Source organism: Aotus nancymaae, unplaced genomic scaffold, assembly GCF_030222135.1.
Source record: "Aotus nancymaae isolate 86718 unplaced genomic scaffold, 86718_ANA_hifiasm-v0.15.2.pri h1tg000004l, whole genome shotgun sequence".
Classification (NCBI taxonomy): domain Eukaryota; kingdom Metazoa; phylum Chordata; class Mammalia; order Primates; family Aotidae; genus Aotus; species Aotus nancymaae.
This window is the reverse complement of record NW_026988415.1, coordinates 17,545,562-17,565,987: the sequence shown is the minus strand read 5'-3', so window position 1 is coordinate 17,565,987 and position 20,426 is coordinate 17,545,562. Positions and strand designations below refer to the sequence as shown.

The window sequence follows — 20,426 nt, the reverse complement described above, 5'->3', positions numbered from 1 at the left end:
TTGTAGGCAACAATTTGGCATAAGCAATTAGAGAAGAAACCAGGTGATGCTCATTACTGCATGTCATATATACTCCACATGGCATGATACTCATAGTTCAATTCCTGTCAAGGTGACTCGAGTTTCGTCTCACGGTCTCAACATTGAACATTAAAACACAGCATATTCCCAGGCCATTACGTATTCTTCAAGAATTACCTGATAATTTATGGGCTATGTGTGTTTGTGTTTGTGTGTCTCAGAGTTTTACAATTTGTCATTTAGATATAAGGATTAACTAGTAAATTAAAGAATAATGCTTGACAAATATTAAGATTAGTCCACGTATTAATAACAAAGAAAACTGCTACCATACAACTAGTCAAGAAAACTCATGAATTTTTGGATTATTTCAAGGAATCTCTTTAGATATGTATATACGTTGTTAATTTTATGAAAAAATAAATCTGTATTAAAAGTGGATTACTGTGTACACTGTGGTTTGGATCAGATCAAGTGTGCATTTTAACAAACCTTTGAGGAGCGTGAATTCATTTGAATGTTACCAGTACTAAGTCTTATATGTCAACATTTCACCCTTCAGTATGAATAAAGGTAAATCTTAAAGCAGGGCCTCAGGAATATTACTTTAGAAAAGTAGCACTATCAACTTTTTGTTTGAATTTTTACCGATACATTACTATACGTTTCAAAACAAACGCTGTGAAGAGACAAAGACATCAGAAACTACGGCTACCTAATATTTTGCTCAATATGTGCAAACAATTTGCACTCTTAAACATTTGCTTTTGGATTCCATTGGATATCGAACTGAGATGTGATCCACTCACCCTCATCAAGCATCTTCTCTGTTTAAGAACTCAGTTTCTACACAACCAAGTCTTCCCATTTCTACTCTTCTTCTTTCAGCATCCTATCTGCAGTGTTTTATTATGATACTAAATAGTCTTGTAGTATTGGGAACAGACCTTTGGGATCCATGCCTAAGGAGAGAAGAAAAAATAAAGCTTGGCCCTAAGGTCTTGGAGAAGAGCAAATCTAGGCACGAGGCCACGTGGTCATTGTCCTGACTCCCTACCCAGGTTCCCTGGGAGTTTTACTCCACGTTCTGACTTAGTCAGCAGGCCTTATACGTTGAGGGGGAAGCCACTATTTAGTGGGATGTTAACATAAGCATCCATATAGCTCTCAAGTCTGACAAACATGCACAGCCCTATGTGAATGGACACAAATACAGGAATGACTATAAATTCTAATCGGATAAATTACAGGATTTTGCCTCATGGTTTCATTATTTAACATTGGAACAGAAATATTTTCCAGTGTCATTAAAAGGCTATTACTGGCCGGGTACGGTGGCTCACACCTGTAATCCTAGCACTTTGGGAGGCTGAGGTGGGCGGATCACTTGAAGTCATGAGTTCGAGACCAGCCCGGCCAACATGGTGAAACCCCATCTCTAATAAAATACAACAAAATTAGCCAGGTATGATGGTGCATGCCTGTAATCCCAGCTCTCAGGAGGCTGAAGCAGGAGAATTGCTTGAACCCAAGGCAGAGGTTGCAGTGAGCCAAGATCATGCCACTGCACTCCAGCCTGGGCAAAAAGAGTGAGACTCTGTCCATCTCAGAAAAACAAACAAAAACAAAAAAGGGCTGTGACTTAGGACTGCCTCTTATGACTTTGTTGTGTATGTATCTTACTGTTTTTCACTTAGGAATCAGTCCTATACTTTCTCATTAGTAATGAAGACATGGAATTTGCAATGAAGTGAAAAATAACCATGTGCTGATCCAGAGAAAAGCAATGTCATAAAACTGTGTATTAAACAATATTAACCATTTCCATATTTACTCCAATTTTTTGATACACAGATAAAACATTATATATATACAGTCAAACACCACAAAAAAATTTACATTTTACTTCAATTTAGTTATACATAAGATTAAAGAACTAAAAGTCTCACCTCTGATTCCTGAGGAGCTTTTGATATTCTCATAAAAAATTTGCAATATCTGAATTGTAGGCAATAAAATACTTGCAGGGAACTTGTGATTGGCCTATTCATCAAAACATAAGATCTCAATTTGCACTTTTAAATCTAAAATATATGTATTTATACATACACAAGCATATAAATACATATTTATATACAATATAAACATACGTATTATACATATTTATACTTCTGAAAATTAGGATTTTTAATACTTCTTGGATTTTATCCCTAATTCTTATCATAAATATTATCTTTCAGAAGAAAGATAACAAAATTCAGTAAATGGTATTTGAAATAGGCATCTCTCACATTCAGTCACCTAAATGTATCACGTAGGAAAATTGTAAGATGGATGCATTCACACAACTCACATGCAGCTAGAATGCTTCATTAGTGTCTCTGTTTATATAATGATGAATTAAAAATATGAATTTACTGACCAAAAATACTATCTTCAAACATATACTCACTGTAACACCTACCAGGATTAAAAATATATAGCATTGGCCAGGCACAGTAGCTCACAACTGTAATTCCAGCACTTTGAGAGGCCCAGACAGATGGATAGCTTGAGCCTAGGAGTTCAAGTCCAGTCCTAACAGTGTAGAGAGACCACTTCTCTGCAAAAAATACCAAAAATAGCCTGGCATGGTGACCTGCAACGGAAGCCCCAGCTACATAAAAGGCGGAGGTGGGAGGATCACCTGAGCCCAGGGAGGTTGATCCTGCAGTGAACCTTTGCTCATGCCACTGCACGCCAGGCTGGGCAACAGAGTTAGAAGCTGTCTAAAATATATATATACACACACGTGTGTATATATATATAGAGAGAGAGAGAGAGAGTTTAAAATTTTGTAATATACTTACAGACAGATAATGAATATACACATACTCCAGACAGTTTAAACATAATTGGATGCATACTCTTTGAAAATTTGTACAAAATTTTCAGTATCACTTTATACTCTTTGAATATATCTACATTGATACAACTTTTGAGTGATTGAAATTTTTTTATATTTTACTCTAGAAGAACTTTAAGAAACTATAAAGTAGAAAATTTGTGGTAAGTCAAACACAGTAAGAAGAAATAATCACTTTTAAAATGTCTGTGCTAGATACTATGATCTGTTCCCTACGCATATATTACATGGACTTATACAAACCAATGTTCAGATACCCCTGTAATATAACTTGTTTTTTTTTTTTTTTTTAAATTTTAGATATGGAGTTTCAATCTGTTGACCAGGCTGCTCTCGAACTCCCTGCCTCAAGCAATCCTCCCATTTCGGCCTCCCAAAGGGCTAGGATTACAGGCATGAGGCACCCTGCCTGGCCACCTTGTAGTATAAATGTTAAAACAAGTTTTCTTCACTGAAAACTGGAGTACTTTTCAATTAAAATTAATTATTCCTGGAAATAATGATAGGTTTAAAAGTATTAGCACTTTGTAAAACTGAGTTTGTAAACTTCATATAACATAAAATTAACCATTAAAATGTGTTAAATTCAATGGCACTTAGGACATTCACAATGCAATGCGAGCATTACCACTGTGTATTGGCAAATCATTTTCATTACCACAAAAGAAAACCTTGGACGCGCACCAGGTGTGTTGGGTCACACCTGTAATCCCAGCACTTTGGGAGGCCAAGGTGGGTGGTTCTCCTGAGGTCTGGAGCTCGAAACCAGCCTGACCAACATGGAGAAACCCTGTTTCTAATACAAATACTAAAAATTTTAGCCGGGTGTGGTGGCGCATGCCTGTAATCCCAGTTACGTGGGAGGCTGAGGCAGGAGAATCGCTTGAACCTGGGAGGTGGAGGTTGCAGTGAGCCGAGATAGTGCCATTGCACTCCACCCTGGGCAATAAGAGTGAAACTCTGAGAAAAGAAAGAAAGGAAAAGAAAAGAAAGAGAAAAGAAGAGAGAGAAGGAAGGAAGGAAGGAAGGCAGGCAGGCAGGCAGGCAGGCAGACCTTGGACCCATTAAGTAGTAATTTCCCATTCCACTCTCTGCCTAGCCCCTGGCAAAAACTCACCTGCTTTCCCTCATACTCATCATCACAATAAGTGGCCTTGTTCCTTCTTGCTTTTTTCACTTAGCGTTTCAAATTTCATGAATTGGTTATTTATCTCCTTGATAACTATCTCTTGGATATCTGTCTTTGTTGTTGTACCTTCATCCACTCAATTTATCAGTTGAAGGAGAAAATTTGATGCCATGGAACTTGCTGGACCTATAACTGTGTGAAGTTAAATCACACCCATATAGACTCAGTGAGGAATATATTTAATTTCTGAAAGAAAATGATTCCTGATGAGCATGGATGGTTTAGGCCTCATTTTGTTTTTACGTAGAAGAAGTAAAAAAGCAAAAATTCAACAGTAAGACCAGGTTGCACCAAACTGGACAAATCTCCAGGCAGCCATGTTGGGTGGCACCTTTGTCTCGGGGTGACGTTTTTTCAGACAGAAAGGGCGGGAGAAAAGAGCTCCAAGCTAGGAATTCCATGAAAATGTGAAGCAGTACTGCCACCGTGAGGAAGTCGTTTAAAGACAGAATCCGCCATTACAGCGTCCTTCCCAGGAAGACTCGCTGTGGGGGAAAGTCTGAACTGTGGGGAAGTGGCAGACGCTTGGGCTCCAGGCTAGGTCTTCTTGCCTTCTCCTCCAAGGCCTGAAGAGAGGCCTTAACACTGGTGGCATCTTGGTGTAGAACCTGGAGTGTGATGGGCTTGGAGTGAAGCAGCAGCTGCCAGGCCGTCCCGGCACAGGAAGTCGTGGGGCGGGGCCTCGGTTCCGCCTGGTGCTGCAGGACTCCAAGAACCCACTCAAACACACATGGAGGCTCCTGTGGGCATCTGTCTGTTCTTCCTGTCCCTTGGAGCAAGAGTCAGCAGGCTTTCACATGCTGGCATCCTGCTATGGGTATTTGGGTCGCTGGTAGCATCAGTACCATGAAAAATTAACAAGGTTATTGTAAGGTCTGTTCTCGCCGAGGACGAAATGAAGAAACTGAGGCCAGCACGAAAATAATCCAATGCAAGGGGTTTTATTCATGCTCCCGGACGAGGTTCTGCGGCCCGGACAGGAAGGGCCGGAGAAGTCGCCCAGACTCCGCTCAGGCACGGGGTTTTATAGGGAGTGGAGGCATCCGATTGGCTGTGGCCAAGGTGAGTGGGACAAAATGGAGGGGAGTGGGACCCGGATGAAACAAAATGGAGGGGAGTAGGACCCGGATGGTGGGGAGTGGGGCCCAGATAGGACAAAATAGTAGGCAGGGAGTGGAGCCTGGATGGGACAAAATGGTATCAGGTAAGTCCTGATGGGGCTTTTTTTCCCAGGCTCCCGGCGGGGGCGGGGGAGGAGGAGGCGTGTCTGAGCTCCCGGCAAGGGAGGGGGGCGTTTCCGAGCTCCCGGCAAGGGAGGGGGGCGTATCCGAACGCCCCGCGAGGGGAGGGGGCGTGTCCGAACGCCCCGCGAGGGGAGGGGGGCGTGTCTGAACTCTCAGCGACACAGCCAACCTTACAGTTATTCCACGGGAAGTTTACAGGATTTGCTATTAGAACCTTCACTTTTTAGGTTCTACACCAAGACACCGCCGAAGAACTGGTGTCCTTTAACTCCTTAGACAAGAAGGCAAGGACTCCCAGCATGGAGCCCAAGCCTATTCCACCTCCTTACAGACAAGACCTTCCCCAGCGGGTAGTCTTCTCCAGGAGAACGCTGTAATGGCATAGGGTTTGTTAAACAGTATCCTCGCGATGGCAGTAGTGCTCCAGATATGCCAAGAATCCCTGTCTCGGCGCCCTCTTACCCTGCCCTTCCTGGCTGAAAAAAAGTCACCCGGCTGGGCACAGTGGCTCACGCCTATAATCCTGGCACTTTGGAAGGCCGAGGCGGGTGGATCACAAGATCAAGAGATGGAGACCATCCTGGTCAACATGGTGAAACCCCGTCTCTACTAAAAATACAAAAATTAGCTGGGCATAGTGGCGCGTGCCTGTGGTCCCAGCTGCTCGGGAGGCTCAGGCAGGAGAATTGCTTGAACTCAGGAGGCGGAGGTTGCGGTGAGCCGAGATCGCGCCATTGCACTCCAACCTGGGTAACAAGAGCGAAACTCTGTCTCAAAAAAAAAACAAAAAACAAAAGTCACCCACAGACAAAGGCCCCACCAAATGGGTGCCTTCTATTTTGCCTAGTTTGCAGCCAGCTGTTCTTAAACTGCTTTGCTTTTTCTTTTTGTTTTCCAACTGAAATCAAACCAAAGCCTAAACCACCTGCCCTATCAGGAATCTTGCTTTGTATTAAAAGTGGATTACTGCATACACTGTGGTTTGGAACACACCAAGTGTGTATTTTAACAAATCTTTGAGGAGCATGATTTTATTTAAATGTCACCAGTATTAAGCCTTATATGTCAACATTTCATACCTTCAATATAAATGAAGGTAAATCTTAACATAGGGCCTCAGGAATATTACTTTAGTAAAATAGACACTACCAGCTTTTTGTGTAATTTTTACAGATACATCACTACATGTTTCAAAAAAAAGGCCATGAAGAGACAAAGACATCAAAAACTATGGCTACCCAACATTTTACTGAATTTGTGTAAACATATACCACTCTTAGCCATTTGCTTTTAGTTTCCATTGGATATAACTGAGATGTAGTCCACTCACCCTCATCAAGCATATCCTCCTTTTAAGAACTCAGTTTCTACACAACCAAGTCTTCCCATTTCTACGCTTACTCACCCAGCATCATATATAGTGTTTTATTATGATATCAAGTAGTCTTTCAGTATTCCGGCCACAACTTAGGGATCCATGGCCAAGGAGAGAAAAAAAAAAAAGCTTACCCCTACGGTCTTGGAGAAGAGCAAATCTAGGCACCAGGCCACGTGGTTCTTATCCTGACTCCCTACCCAGGTGGCCTGGGAGTTTTACTCCATATTCTGACCTAATCATTAGGCCTTATATGTTGAGGGAGAGGCCGCTATTTAGTGGGGTTCTAACAGAAAGGTCCAGACAACCCTACTTGAATGGACACAAATACAGGAATGACTATAAATCCTAATCAGATGGATCACATGGTTCTGTCTCATGGTTTCATCATTTAACATTGGAACAGAAATATTTTCCAGTGTCATTAAAAGGCTATGACCTAGGATTGTGGCCTATGACTTTGTTGTATATGCGTCTTACAGCTTTTCAGTCAGGAATCAGTCCTATATTTTCTCATTATTAATGAAGACATGGAATTTGCAAAGTAAAAAGTAACCAACTCCTGATGAAGAGAAATGTGATGTCATAAAACTGATAACTGTTTCCATATTTACTTCCATTTTTCCATACACACTAAAAAGTTCTATGTATACAGTCAAACGCCACAATAAATTTACATTTTACTTGAATTCAGCTATACATAATGGTGAAGAGTAAAATTTTCACATCTGATTCCTGAGTTCTTGATATTGTCATAAAAATTTGCAATATCTGCCTGGCGCGGTGGCTCACGCCTGTAATCCCAGCACTTTGGGAGGCCGAGGCGGGTGGATCACGAGGTCAAGAGATCGAGACCATCCTGGTCAACATGGTGAAACCCCGTCTCTACTAAAAATACAAAAAATTAGCTGGGCATGGTGGTGTGTGCCTGTAATCCCAGCTACTCAGGAGGCTGAGGCAGGAGAATTGCCTGAACCCAGGAGGCGGAGGTTGAGGTGAGCCGAGATCGTGCCATTGCACTCCAGCCTGGGTAACAAGAGCGAAACTCCGTCTCAAAAAAAAAAAAATTTGCAATATCTGAATTTTTTACAATAAAATATTTGCAAAGAACTTCCTGATTGGACTATTCATCCAAACATAAATTCTCAACTTGCACTTTTAAATCTAAAATACATATTATATATTTATACATACATAAACATGTAAATAACTATTTATATATAATATAAACATGTATTTTACATACTTATACATATGAAAATAAGGATTTTTAATTCTTCTCCAAATTTTATTGCTAATTCTTACCTTAAAATTTTATCTCTAAAATCTCAAAAGAAGGATAACAAAATTCAATAAATGATAGTCAAAATAGGCATCTCTCACATTAGTCACCTAGATGTGTAACCTAACAAAACTGTAAGATGAATGCATTCACACAACTCACATGCAGCTAGAATGCTTCATTAGTGTCTCTGTTTATACAACGATGAATTAAAAATGTGAATTTGTTTGCCAAAAATGTCATCTTCAGACATATGCTCAGTATAACATCTACCATGATTAAAAATTTATAGGATTGGCTGGGCACGGTGGCTCACAAGTGTAATTGCAGCACTTTGGGTGGTCAACGCAGGTAGACAGCTTGAGCCCAGGAGTTCAAGGCCAGCCCTGGCAATGTAGTTAGACAATGCAGTTAACATAAAATTAACCATTGAAATGTGTGAAACTCAGTGGCATTTAGTACATTCAAGATGCCGTGTAGACATTACCACTGTCTAGTGGCAAGTCATTTTCATTACCACAAAAGAAAACCCTGGACCCATTAACTAGTCATTCTCCATTGGCCTCTCTGCCCAGTGCCTGTCAAACACTCATCTGCTATCCCTCACTACTGATCATCTAAGTAAGTGGCTTGTTTAGTCTTCCTTATTTCACTTAGCATGTTTCAAATTTCATGCATTGGTTATCTATCTCTTTGATATCTATCTTTGTTGTTGTAACTGCATCCACACAGTTTATTGCCTGAAGGAGACAATTTGATGCCATGGAACGTGCTGGACCTGTAACTGCGTGAAGTAAATCATACCCATATAGACTCAGTGAGGAGTGTGTTTAACTACTGAGAGAACAAGATTCCTGATGAACATGGGTGGTTTAGGCCTCATTTTGTTTTCACAATGAACAAAAAAGCAAAAATTCAACAGTAAGACCAAGTTACACCAAACTGGACAAACCTCCAGGCAGTCATGTTTGCTGGTGCCTCTGTCTCCAGGTGGCATTTTTTCAGACAAGAAGGGCGGGAGAAAAGGGCTCCAAGACAGGGCTTCCTTGAAAGTATGGAGTACTAGTGCCACCATGAGGATGCCGTTTAAAGACAGAATACGCCATTATATCTTCTTTCCCGGAGGCCTCGCTGTGGAGGAAGGTGTGATCTGTGTGGAGGTGGAAAAGGCTTGGGCTCCGGGTTAGGTCTTCTTGCCTTCTCCTCTAGGGCCTGAAGAGAGGCCTGGATATTGACGATATCTTGGTGTAGAACCTGGAAAGTGAGGGGCTTGGAGAGTACCAGCATCTGCCAGGCAGTCCTGTCACAGGAAGTCAGGGGGTGGGGCCTCGGTTCCTAGGGTGGGCAGTACTGCAGGAACCCACTCAAACACATATGCAAGCTCTTGGGGGCATCTGTCTCATGTAATTGCCCCTTGGAGCAAGAGTCAGCAGGCATTCTCGTGCTGGCATCCTGCAATGGGTCTTTCGGTCTCTGGCAGCATCAGCACCGTGCAAAATCAACAAGGCTATTCCAAGGGAAGTTTACAAGATTTGCCATTAGAACCTTCACTCTCCAGGTTCTATACCAACACACCGCCAAAGTCCCGGTGTCCTTTAAGGCCTTTGAAGAGAAGGCAACGACTCCCAGTCTGGAGCCCAAGCCTCTTCCACCTCCCCAGGGACCAGACCTTCCCCAGCCCATAGTCCTCAGGAAAAAAACGCTGTAATGGTGTAGGGATTTGTTAAACTATATCCGCGCGATGGCAGTAGTGTTCCAGATATGCCAAGAAGTCCTGTCTTGGAGCCCTCTTCTCCCACCCTTCCTGTCTGAAAAAACACCACCCATAGACAAACGCCCCACCAAATGGGTGCCTTATATTTTGCCCAGTTTGCAGCCAGCTGGTCTTACTGCTGTGCTTTTTCTTTTGTTTTCCAGTTGAAATCAAAGCCTAAACCACCCACCCTCATCAGGAATCTTGTTTTGTATTAAAAGTGGATTACTGTGTACACTGTGGTTTGGATCACACCAACTGTGTATTTTAACAAACCTTTGAGGAACCTGATTTTATTTGAATGCCCCTAGTACTAAGTCTTATATGTCAACATTTCACACCTTCAATATAAATAAAGGTAAATCTTAACACAAGGCCTCAGGAATATTACTTTAGTAAAATGGACACTATCAGCTTTTTGTGTAATTTTTACAGATACATCACTACGCGTTAAAAAAAAAAAAGTCCATGAAGAGAGAAAGACACCAGAAATGATGGCTACCCAACATTTTGCTGAATTTGTGTAAACATACTCTACTCTTACCCATTTGCTTTTAGTTTCCATTGGATATTAAACTGAGATGTGATCCACTCACCCTCATCAAGCAACTCCTCCTTGGTTTCTGCACAACCAAGTCTTCCCATTTCTACTCTTATCAGCATCATATATATCATGTTTTATTATGATATCAAGTAGTCTTGTAGTATTCCAGCCAGACCTTAGGGATTCATGCCTAAGGAGAGAAGAAAAAGAAGCTTACTCCTAAGGTCTTGAAGAAGAGCAGATCTAGGCACCAGGCCACGTGGTTCTTGTACTGACTCCCTTCCCAGGTTTCCTGGGAGTTTTACTCCATATTCTAACCTAGTCATTAGGCCTTATATGTTGAGGGAGAGGCCACTATTTAGTGGGGCTCTAACATAAGGGTCCGGATAGCTCTCAAGCCTGACAAGACACACAGAGTCCTATACGAATGGACACTAGCACAGGAATGAATACATATCCTAATCAGATGGATCACATGATTTTGTCTCATGGTTTAGTCATTTAATATTGGAACAGAAATAAGGAACTTGCTGGACCTGTAACTGTGTGAAATAAATCATACCCATATACTCTCAGTGAGGAGTATATTTAATTTCTGACAGAACAAGATTCTTGATGAGCAAGGGTGGTTTAGGTAGGCCTCATTTTGTTTTCAGATGGAAAAACAGAAGCAAAAATTCAACAGCAAGCTCAGGTTGCACCAGACTGGACAACTGTCCAGGCAGCCATGTCGGGTGGCGCCTTTGTCTCTGTGCGACGTTTTTTTCAGACAGGAAGGGTGGGATAAAGGGATCCAACACAGGGCATCCTTGAAAATATGGAGCACTACTGCCACCGTGCGGAATTCGTTTAAAGACAAGCTACGCCATTACAGCCTACTTCCCAGAAAGCCTTGCTATAGGGGAAGGTCTGATCTGTGCGGAGGTGGAAGAAGCTTGGGCTCCAGGCTAGGTCTTCCTGTCTTCTCCTGTAAGACTTGAAGAGAGACCTGGACATTGGTACTATCTTGGTGTAGAACCTGGAGTGTGATGGGCTTGGAGTGAACCAGCAGCTGCCAGGCGGTCCTGACACAGGAAGTTGTGGGGTGGGGCCTCGGTTCCTCCTGGTGTGGGCAGGACTGCAGGAACCCACTGAAACACATGGAGGCCATTGTGGGCATCTGTTTCTGTTACCTGCCTCTTGGAGCAAGACTCAGCAGGCTTTCACGTGCTGGCATCTTGATATGGGTCTTTGGGTCTCTGGTAGCTTCGGTAATGCGCACACGGAACAGGGTTATTCCACGGGAAGCTTACAGGATTTGCTTTCAGAACCTTCACTCTCCAGGTTCTATATCAAGATACTGCCAATGTCCAGGTCTCTTTTAAGTCCTTAGACGAGACAGCAAGGACTCCCAGCATGGAGCCCAGGCCTCTTCCCTCTCCACATACCAGACCTTCCCCAACAGGTAGAACGGGAAGAACTCTGTAATGGCATAGGGATTTGTTAAACAGTATCCTCGCGATGGCAGTACTGCTCCAGATATGCCAAGAAGCCCTGGCTTGGCGCTCTCTTCTACCGCCCTTTCTGTCTGAAAAAACGCCACCTATAGACAAAGGCGCTCCAAACCTGGATGCCTTACATCTTGCACGGTTTGAAGCCTGCTGGTCTTATTGCTGCACTTTTTCTTTTTCTTTTCAACTTGAAATCAAACCAAAGGCTAGTTGCAGTGGCTGGCGCCTCTAATCCCAGCACTTTGGGAGGCCGAAGTGGGCGGATCACCTGAGGTCGAGAGTTCGAGACCAGCCTCACCAACATGGAAAAACCCGGTTTCTACTAAAAATACAAAATTAGTCAGGCCTAGTGGCGCATACCTGCAATCCCAGCTACCAGGGAGGCTGAGGTAGGAGAATCGCTTGAACCCAGGAATCGGAGGTTGCAGTGAGCTGAAATCACGTCATTGCGCTTCAGCATAGGCAACAAGAGCAAAACTCCGTCTGAAAAAAAAAAAGAAAGAAATCAAACCAATGCCTAAACCATCTGCCATCATCAGGAATCTTGTTATTTCAAAAATTACATATTCTCCTGAACTAGTCTGTATGGGTGTGATTTGCTTCAGTTACAGGTCCAGTAATTTCCATGGCATTAAACTTTCTCCTTCAGGGGATAAATTTGGTGGCTGAACGCACAAAAATGAGAAAAAGGCCGAAAGCTTGGAAAAGATCTTCTGTGGCAAACAATTAAAAAATCCCAAAGGTCTTTGACTTGGCTCCCCTGTGAGACATCCAGGGACTTCGCAGGATTTTGAGAGCTTTATGAGCCTTTTGTGGTGCACTGTAGGCAATTTGGCATGAGCCACTAGAGGAGAAACCAGGTGACACTCTTTACTGCATGCCATATATACGCCACATGGCATGATACTCAGGGACATATGTTCAATTCCTGTCAAGGTGACTCCAAGTTTCATCTCATGGTCTCATCATTTAACATCAAAACACAGCATGTGCCCATGCCATTACATATTCAGTTATTTCCTGAGAATTTATGGGCTGTGTGTGTTTATAATTGAGTGTTTCTCTGAGAGTTTTATAATTTGTCTTTTAGGTATAAGGATTATAAAATTCTCCAACTAGCAAATTAAAGAAAAATGCTCAATAAATATTAAGAATAATCCATGTATTAGTAATGAAGAAGGTCGGGTGTGGTAGCTCACACCTGTAATCCCAGCACTTTAGGAGGCCGAGGCTGGTGGATCACCTTAGGTCAGGAGTTCGATACCAGCCCAACCAACATGGAGAAACCCCATCTGTACTAAAAATACAATAAATTAGCCAGACATGGTGGCGCATGCCTGTAATCCCAGCTACTCAGGAGGCTGAGGCAGGAGAATTGCTTGAACCCGGGAAATGGAGATTGTGGTGAGCTGAAATCGTGTCACTGCACTCCAGCCTGAGCAACAGAGCGAGACTCCCTCTCAAAAATAAATAAATAAATAAATAAGAAAACTGCTACCATACAAGTTGTCAAGGCAATTCATGAGCATTTTGATTATATCCATGCATATCTTTCAAAACGTACATTGTTAATTTAAGCAAAAAATAAATTTGTATTAAAAGTAGATTATTATGTACACTATGGTTTGGATCAGACCAAGTGCGTATTTTAACAAACCTTTGAGGAGCATAAATTCATTTGAATGTCATCAGTACTATGTCTTATATTTCAACATTTCATGCCTTCAAGGTAAATAAAGGTAAATCTTAAAATAGGACGTCAGGAATATTACTTTAGTAAAGTAGACACTATCAGCTTTTTGTTTGAATGTGTACACATACATGACTACACACTTCAAAAACAAAGTCCATGAAGAGACAAAGACACCAGAATCCACGGATACCCAACATTTTCCTCAATTTGTGGAAACCTATTCCACTCTTAGCCACTTGCTTTTGGTTTCCATCGGATATTAAACCGAGCTGTAATCCACTCACCCTCATCAAACATCTCCTATTTTCAAGAACTCAGTTTCTGCACAACCAAGTCTTCCCATTTCTACTCTTCATCACTCAGCATCATAATTGCAGTGTTTTATTATGATGTCAAATAGTCTTGTCGTATTGTGGACAGACCTTAGCTTTCCAAGCCTAAGGAGAGAAGAAAAGAAAAATCTTACCCCTAAGGTCTTTCAGAAGAGCAAATCTAGGCACTAGGCCATGTGGTTGTTGTCCTGACTCCCTACCCAGGTTTCCTGGGAGTTTTTTCTTTTTTGTTTTTTGTTTTTTTGATAGAGTCTTGCTCTGTCACCAGCCTGGAGCACAGTGGCAGGATCTCGGCTCGCTGCAACCTCTGCCTCCTGAGTTCAAGAGATTCTTCTGCCTCAGCCTCCTGAATAGCTGGGATTACAGGTGCGTGCCATCACACCCAGCTAATTTTTGTATTTTTAGTAGAGATGGGGTTTCACCATGTTGGTCAGGCTGGTCTCGAACTCCTGACCTCGTAATCCACCTGCCTCAGCTCAAAAAGTGATGGGATTACAGGCATAAGCTGCCGTGCCCGGACCCTTGGGAGTTTTACTCTGTGATCTGACCTAGTCATTAGGCCTTATATGTTGAGGGGGAGGCCGATATTGAGTGGGGCTCTAACGTAAGAGTTCAGATAGCTGTCCAGCCTGACAAGACACATATAGCCCTAACTTGAAAGGACACAAACATAGGAAGGACTATAAATTCTAATCAGATGGATCACAGAATTTTGTCTCATGGTTTCATTATTTAACATTGGAATAGAAATATTTTCCAGTGTCATTAAATGGCTATGACTTAAGACTGTGTCCTATAACTTTGTTATATATGTGTCTTACTGTTTTTCTGTTAGGAATCAGTCCTATATTTTCTCATTAGTAACAAAGACATTGAACTTACAGAGTAAAACAGTAATCATATTCTGATGAGGAGAAAAGCAATGTCACAAAACTGAATATTAAACACTGATAACCGTTTCCATATTTACTCCCATTTTTTTAATACACAAATAAAAAGTTCTATATAAACAGTCAAATACCACAACAAATTTACATTTTAATTGAATTTAGCTATACATAAGGTTGAAGAATTAAAAGTTTCACATTTTATTTCTGAGGGGTTTTTGATATTCTCATAATAAATTTGCAATATCTGAATTTTAGACAAGAAAATATTTACAAAGAATTTCCTGATTGGACTGTTCATCAAAACATTAGTTCTCAATTTTTACTTTTAAATCTAATATATATATATATATATATATATATAGAGAGAGAGAGAGAGAGAGAGAGAGAGAGAGAGAGAGAGAGAGAGAGTGATGGAGTCTCGCAGTGTCTCCCAAGCTGGAGTACAGTAGTGTGATTTTGGCTCACTTCAACCTTCAGGTCCTGGGTTCAAGAGATTCTCTGGCCTCAGCCTCCTGAGTAGCTGGGAGTACAAGAATGGGCCATCACACACACCTAATTTTTGTCTTTTTAGTAGAGAACAGTGTTTTGTCATGTTGGCCAGGCTGGTCTCCAACTCCTGACCTCAGGTGATCCACCCACTGAGGCCTCCCAAAGTGCAGGAATTACAGGCATGAGTCACCACGCCTGTATATATTTATACATACATACACATATAAATGCATATTTCTATACAATATAAACAGATGTATAATACATACTTATACTTCTGAAAATTACGATTTTTAATTCTTCTCAGATTCTTATTCCTAATTGTTCCCTTTAAACTTTATCTTTAAAATCTTCACACAAAGATAACAAAATATTTAGTTTTCAGACCCATTATCACAGGATGTTCTTTTTTAAAATCGATGTTATCTTTAACTTCTTCTCCAATATTTTGTGATTTTCAATGTACAAGACTTTAACCATTGTCCTAAAAATATGATTCATTTTGATGCTATTGTAAAGGGTAATGCTTTCTTAATTTAATTTTCAGATTATTCATTGCTAGTGTACAAAAATACAACTACAACAAATTTTCCCGAGTTAATTTTCTATCCTGCGGTATTTGCTGAATATTGTCCACTAGCTGTAATATTATTTCTTCTGGATTTTTAAGCATTTTCATAAGATCATCGTATTTATGAAGAGAAATAATTTCCATTTTTTCTTTTCAACTTGGATGTCTTTTATATATCTTCATTGTCCGCTGCCCCGGCTAGAGTTTTAAGTATAATGTTCAATAGAAGTGACAAAAGTGGGCGTTCTTCTCCTGTTCATGATTTTAGGTGCAAAGCTTTCAGTCTTTCTCTCTTGACTATATTATTAGCTGTAGGTTTTTAATAAATGGCCCATGTATCGTGCTGAGAAAATGATCTTCTAATTATATTGATTGTTTTAAGTTGCTTTTCTGGAGAGATGGACTAGAAAAGTGTCTACGGCACGTTTTGTTTTTCTTTTCTTTTTTTTTTTTTTTTTTTTTTTTTGTGAGACAGAGTTTCACTCTTGTTACCCAGGCTGGAGTGCAATGGCGTCATCTCGGGTCACTGCAACCTCCACCTCCCAAGTTCAAGCGATACTCCTGCCTCAGCCTCCCAAGTAGCTAAGATTACAGGTGCCCACCACCAAACCTGGCTAATTTTTGGTATTTTTAGTAGATACAAAGTTTTGCCATGTTGGTCTCGAACTCCTGACCTCAGATGATCCCCCACCTCAGCCTCCCAAAGTGCTGGGATTACAGGCGTGAGCTACCTCGCACGGCCCCCATTTTCATTGATGCCACTTTTACCACCTGTTTTTGAATTTGTAGAAACACTCATCCTTCTTCAAAATGTGCCTGACACAACAGTGATACATGAAAAAGTAAAGTTGTTACAGGTAGTTAGATAGGCAATGAGCAGGGCAGGAAAGGGCTCTCCCCACCCACTAGGAATGTCGCATGATCTTTCGGCAATTAACACATTGTCTGTCTAAAAATGATAGCTTGGCAACCAGGGAGAGGCAGTCTCCTGATGGTCCACACCTGTTAATATTAAAAGTGTGAATTGAATGCAGTCCCCAGGAAGAAGTAGCTTCTTGGGCATGCATGTTAAGAGACAAAATTGCAAAATATAATGTTCCAGGTACATGCGACCGGAAAATGGAAGAAAGCCTCAGATGGGCATGTGTATAACTCCCTAAACACATTGTGCAGTGCTCAATTCCAAATGGTAAGGAGAGCACTGCGCATGTGGAAAGCTCACCCTAAAGGAAGAATCATGGGAAAGAGGAAAGCCTGTAAGGTCCCAGGATCAAGGTTAAAAGGTCTTTTTGTTCTCTTGGCCATTCAGGCACCCATTTGGATCTCTTCCAAGGGTTCTTTCTTCCCTGTTCTAAAGCCTTTTAAATAAATGTCCACTCCTGCTCTAAAACTTGCCTCAGTCTCTTTTCTGCTTTATGCCCCTCAGTCCAATCCTTTCTTCTGAGGAAGGAAGGACTGAAGTTGCTATGGACCCATACGGATATGCCACCTGTTACTCGGGTAACTCGGTTCTCTACCACCATTAACAAAGTGAGATCATGGGTAATGTTACCTCCAACAGACAAGTACTTTTAAAATGTAGATTGATTTTCAATCCTTTTCACTCTTTTTGGGTCCCATCCCTTTATGTATAACAACTCCACTAAGAAAAAAAAAAACAAAATGGCCAGGCACAGTGGCTTATGCCTGTAATCCAGCACATTGGGAGACCAAGACAGGCGGATCACCTGAAGTCAGGAGTTTCAGACCAGTTTGAGATGGTGAAACCCCATCTCTACTAAAAGTAGAAAAATTAGCTGGACAAGGTGGAGCCCGCCTGTAGTCTCAGCTGTTCCAGAGGCTGAGACAAAACAATCCCTTCTTCCTGGGAGACAGAGGATGTAGTGAGCTCAGATCCTGCTACTGCACTCAAGGCTGGGTGACAGAGCAAGACTCCATCTAAAAAAAACAAAAACAAAAAACAACTCTACTAGAAGATGAAAACTTTAGGTCTTTTCAGTCTCTAGACAACTAGATGTCCTTGAGACTATCAGAAGACATCCTGGCTCCTGCTTTATCACAGCTGGAACAGGCCTGTCTTTGGTGTTCTTGTACTGCTGCATCAAAGGACCGTGATAGAGTAACACTGACTGAAAGTCTCCTAACACTTGCTCCAAGGGACAGAACATATAACACACACTCATCCCAACCACACACAGCATCTACTGTCTCAGGAAATACCTGAAGAATAGAATATGTGATGCATGGGAACATGCTGTGTTCTATTAAATGATGAGACCATGAGATGAAACTGGGTAATCACCATGGGAACTGAACATAGGGACTGTGAGGATCACGCCATGTGTAGCATATAAGGCAGGGAGTAATGACTGCTGTCTGGTCCTCACTCTATGGCTTATGCCAAATGTTGACTATGATGCAACACATGAGGTTAGAATATGAAGAACTACCTAGTTGTCTGGGAGGGAAGCCAGGGCATAAACCACCAAGGTTTGTAAACTATTTGCCAAAGATCTCCTCCAAGTTTCAAATAATTTTCTCCTTATTGCACTTTTACCCACTAAATTTATCACCTGAAGGAGACAATTTGATGCCATGGAACTCGCTGGGCCTGTGACTTTGTGGAGTAAATCATATCCAGATAGACTTAATGAGGAGTGCATTTAATTTCTGAAAGAACAAGATTCCTGAGGAGCAAGGGTGGTTTAGGCCTCATTTTGTTTTCACATGGAAAGAAAAGTAAAACTTCAATAGTAAGACCAGGTTGCACCAAACTGGACAAATCTCCTGGCACCCATGTTTAGTAGCGCCTTTGTCTCTGGGAGGCGTTTTTTCAGACAGGAAGGGCGGGAGAAGAGGGCTCTTAGACAGGGCTTCCATGAAAATGTGAAGCACTACTGCCACCGTGAGGAAACGGTTTGAAGACAGAATCCGCCATTACAGCGTCCTTCTCGGGAAGCTTCGCTATGGAGGAAGGTCTGATCTGTACGGAGGTGGAAGAGGATTGGACTTCAGGCTAGGACTTCTTGGCTTCTCCTCTAAGGTCTTAGGAGATGCCTGGACTTTGGTGGTATCTTGGTGTAGAAACTGGAGAGGGAGGGGCTTAGAGTGAATCAGCGGTTTCCGGGCAGTCCTGGCACACGAAGTCGTGGGGCGGGGCCACGGTTCCCCCTGTTGTGGGCAGGACTGCAGGAACCCACTCAAACACACATGCAGGCTATTGTGGGCACCTGTCTCCTGTTCCTGCCCCTTGGAGCAAGAGTTGGCAGGCTCTCACGTGCTTGCATCTTTCTATGGGTCTTTGGGTCTCTGGTAGCATCAGTACCGCACACAAGGAACAGGGTTTTACCAAGGGACGTTTACAGGATTTCCTTTCCTTCACTCTTCAGGTTCTATACCAAGATACCGCCAATGTCCAGGTTTCTTTTAAGGCCTTAGACGAGAAGACAAAGATGAACAGCATGGAGATCAAGCCTCTTCCCCCTCCCCACGGGCCAGACCTTCCCCAATGGGTAGTCCTCAGTGGAAGGACATTGAAATGGTGTAGGGTGTCATTAAACTGCCTCCTCACGGTGGCAGTAGTGCTCTAGATGTGGCAGGAGGTGTCTTGGAGCCCTTTTCTCCCGCCCTTCCTGTCTGAAAAAACGCCACCCAGAGACAAAGGCACAGGAAACATGGCTGCCTTGCTTTTTGCCCAGTTTGGAGCCATCTGGTCTTACTGTGGCACTTTTGCTTTTATTTTCCATCTGAAATCAAACCAAGGCCTAAACCATCCACTCTCATCAGAAATCTTATTCAAAAATTTAAATTACTCCTCACCTAGTCTATATGATTATAAATTACCACAGAGTTATAGGTCCAGTACTTTCTATAGCATCAAACTGTCTCCCTCAGGGGATAATGTTGGGGATGAAGGCACAAGGAGAAAATTTCTTGAAGCCTGGAGATCTTCTCTAGAAAACAAGTTACAAATCCTGGTGGTCTCTGACCTGGCTCCCCTCCCAGACAACCAGGGAGTTCATGTTCTAGCTCATCTGCTGCATTGTCGCAACAATTTGGAATGAACCATAGAGAAGGGACCAGATAGCTGTCATTACTGCATGCCATATGTGCTCCACGTGGCATGAAACTCATACTGCTTAGGTTCAGTTCCTATGAAGGTTATTCAGAGTTTCATCTCATGGTCTCATCATTTAACATCAAAACACGGCATGTTCCCATGCCACTACATATTCCTCAAGTATTTCCTGAGACTTTGTGGGGTGTGTCTGTGTGTGTGTGTCTGTACTTTATAATCTGTCTTCAAGATATAAGTCTTACACTATTCTGCCACTAGTTAATTAAAGAATAATGCCTGGCTGGGTGCGGTGGCTCACACCTGTAATCTTAGCACTTTGGGAGGCCAAGGCAGTGGATCACCTGAGGTCAGGAGTTCAAGACTAGCCTGGCCAAGATGGTGAAACCCTGTCTCTACTAAAACTACAAAAATTAGCCAGGTGCAGTGGCAGGTTCCTGTAATCCCAACTCCTCGGCAGGTTGAAGCAAAAGAATCGCTTGAACCTGGGCGGCAGAGGTTACATTGTGCCGAGATTGCTGCACTCCAGCCTAGGCGACAGAGTGAGACTCCGTCTCAGAAAACAAAATGAAA

General features: G+C 42.2%; 1 long non-coding RNA gene across 1 annotated transcript in view; it reads right to left on the bottom strand.

The window, feature by feature from the left end:
• The window catches only part of LOC110569451 (uncharacterized), an 83,320-nt gene that overhangs the window by 986 nt on the left and 61,908 nt on the right, over nucleotides 1-20,426 (bottom strand). The window contains exons 6-9 of the long non-coding RNA XR_010336737.1: nucleotides 13,781-13,933; nucleotides 12,164-12,286; nucleotides 10,366-10,503; nucleotides 831-983 (exon numbers count right to left, since the gene is read on the bottom strand). This is a non-coding gene — a long non-coding RNA (uncharacterized LOC110569451). The remainder of the gene's footprint in view (nucleotides 1-830; nucleotides 984-10,365; nucleotides 10,504-12,163; nucleotides 12,287-13,780; nucleotides 13,934-20,426) is intronic.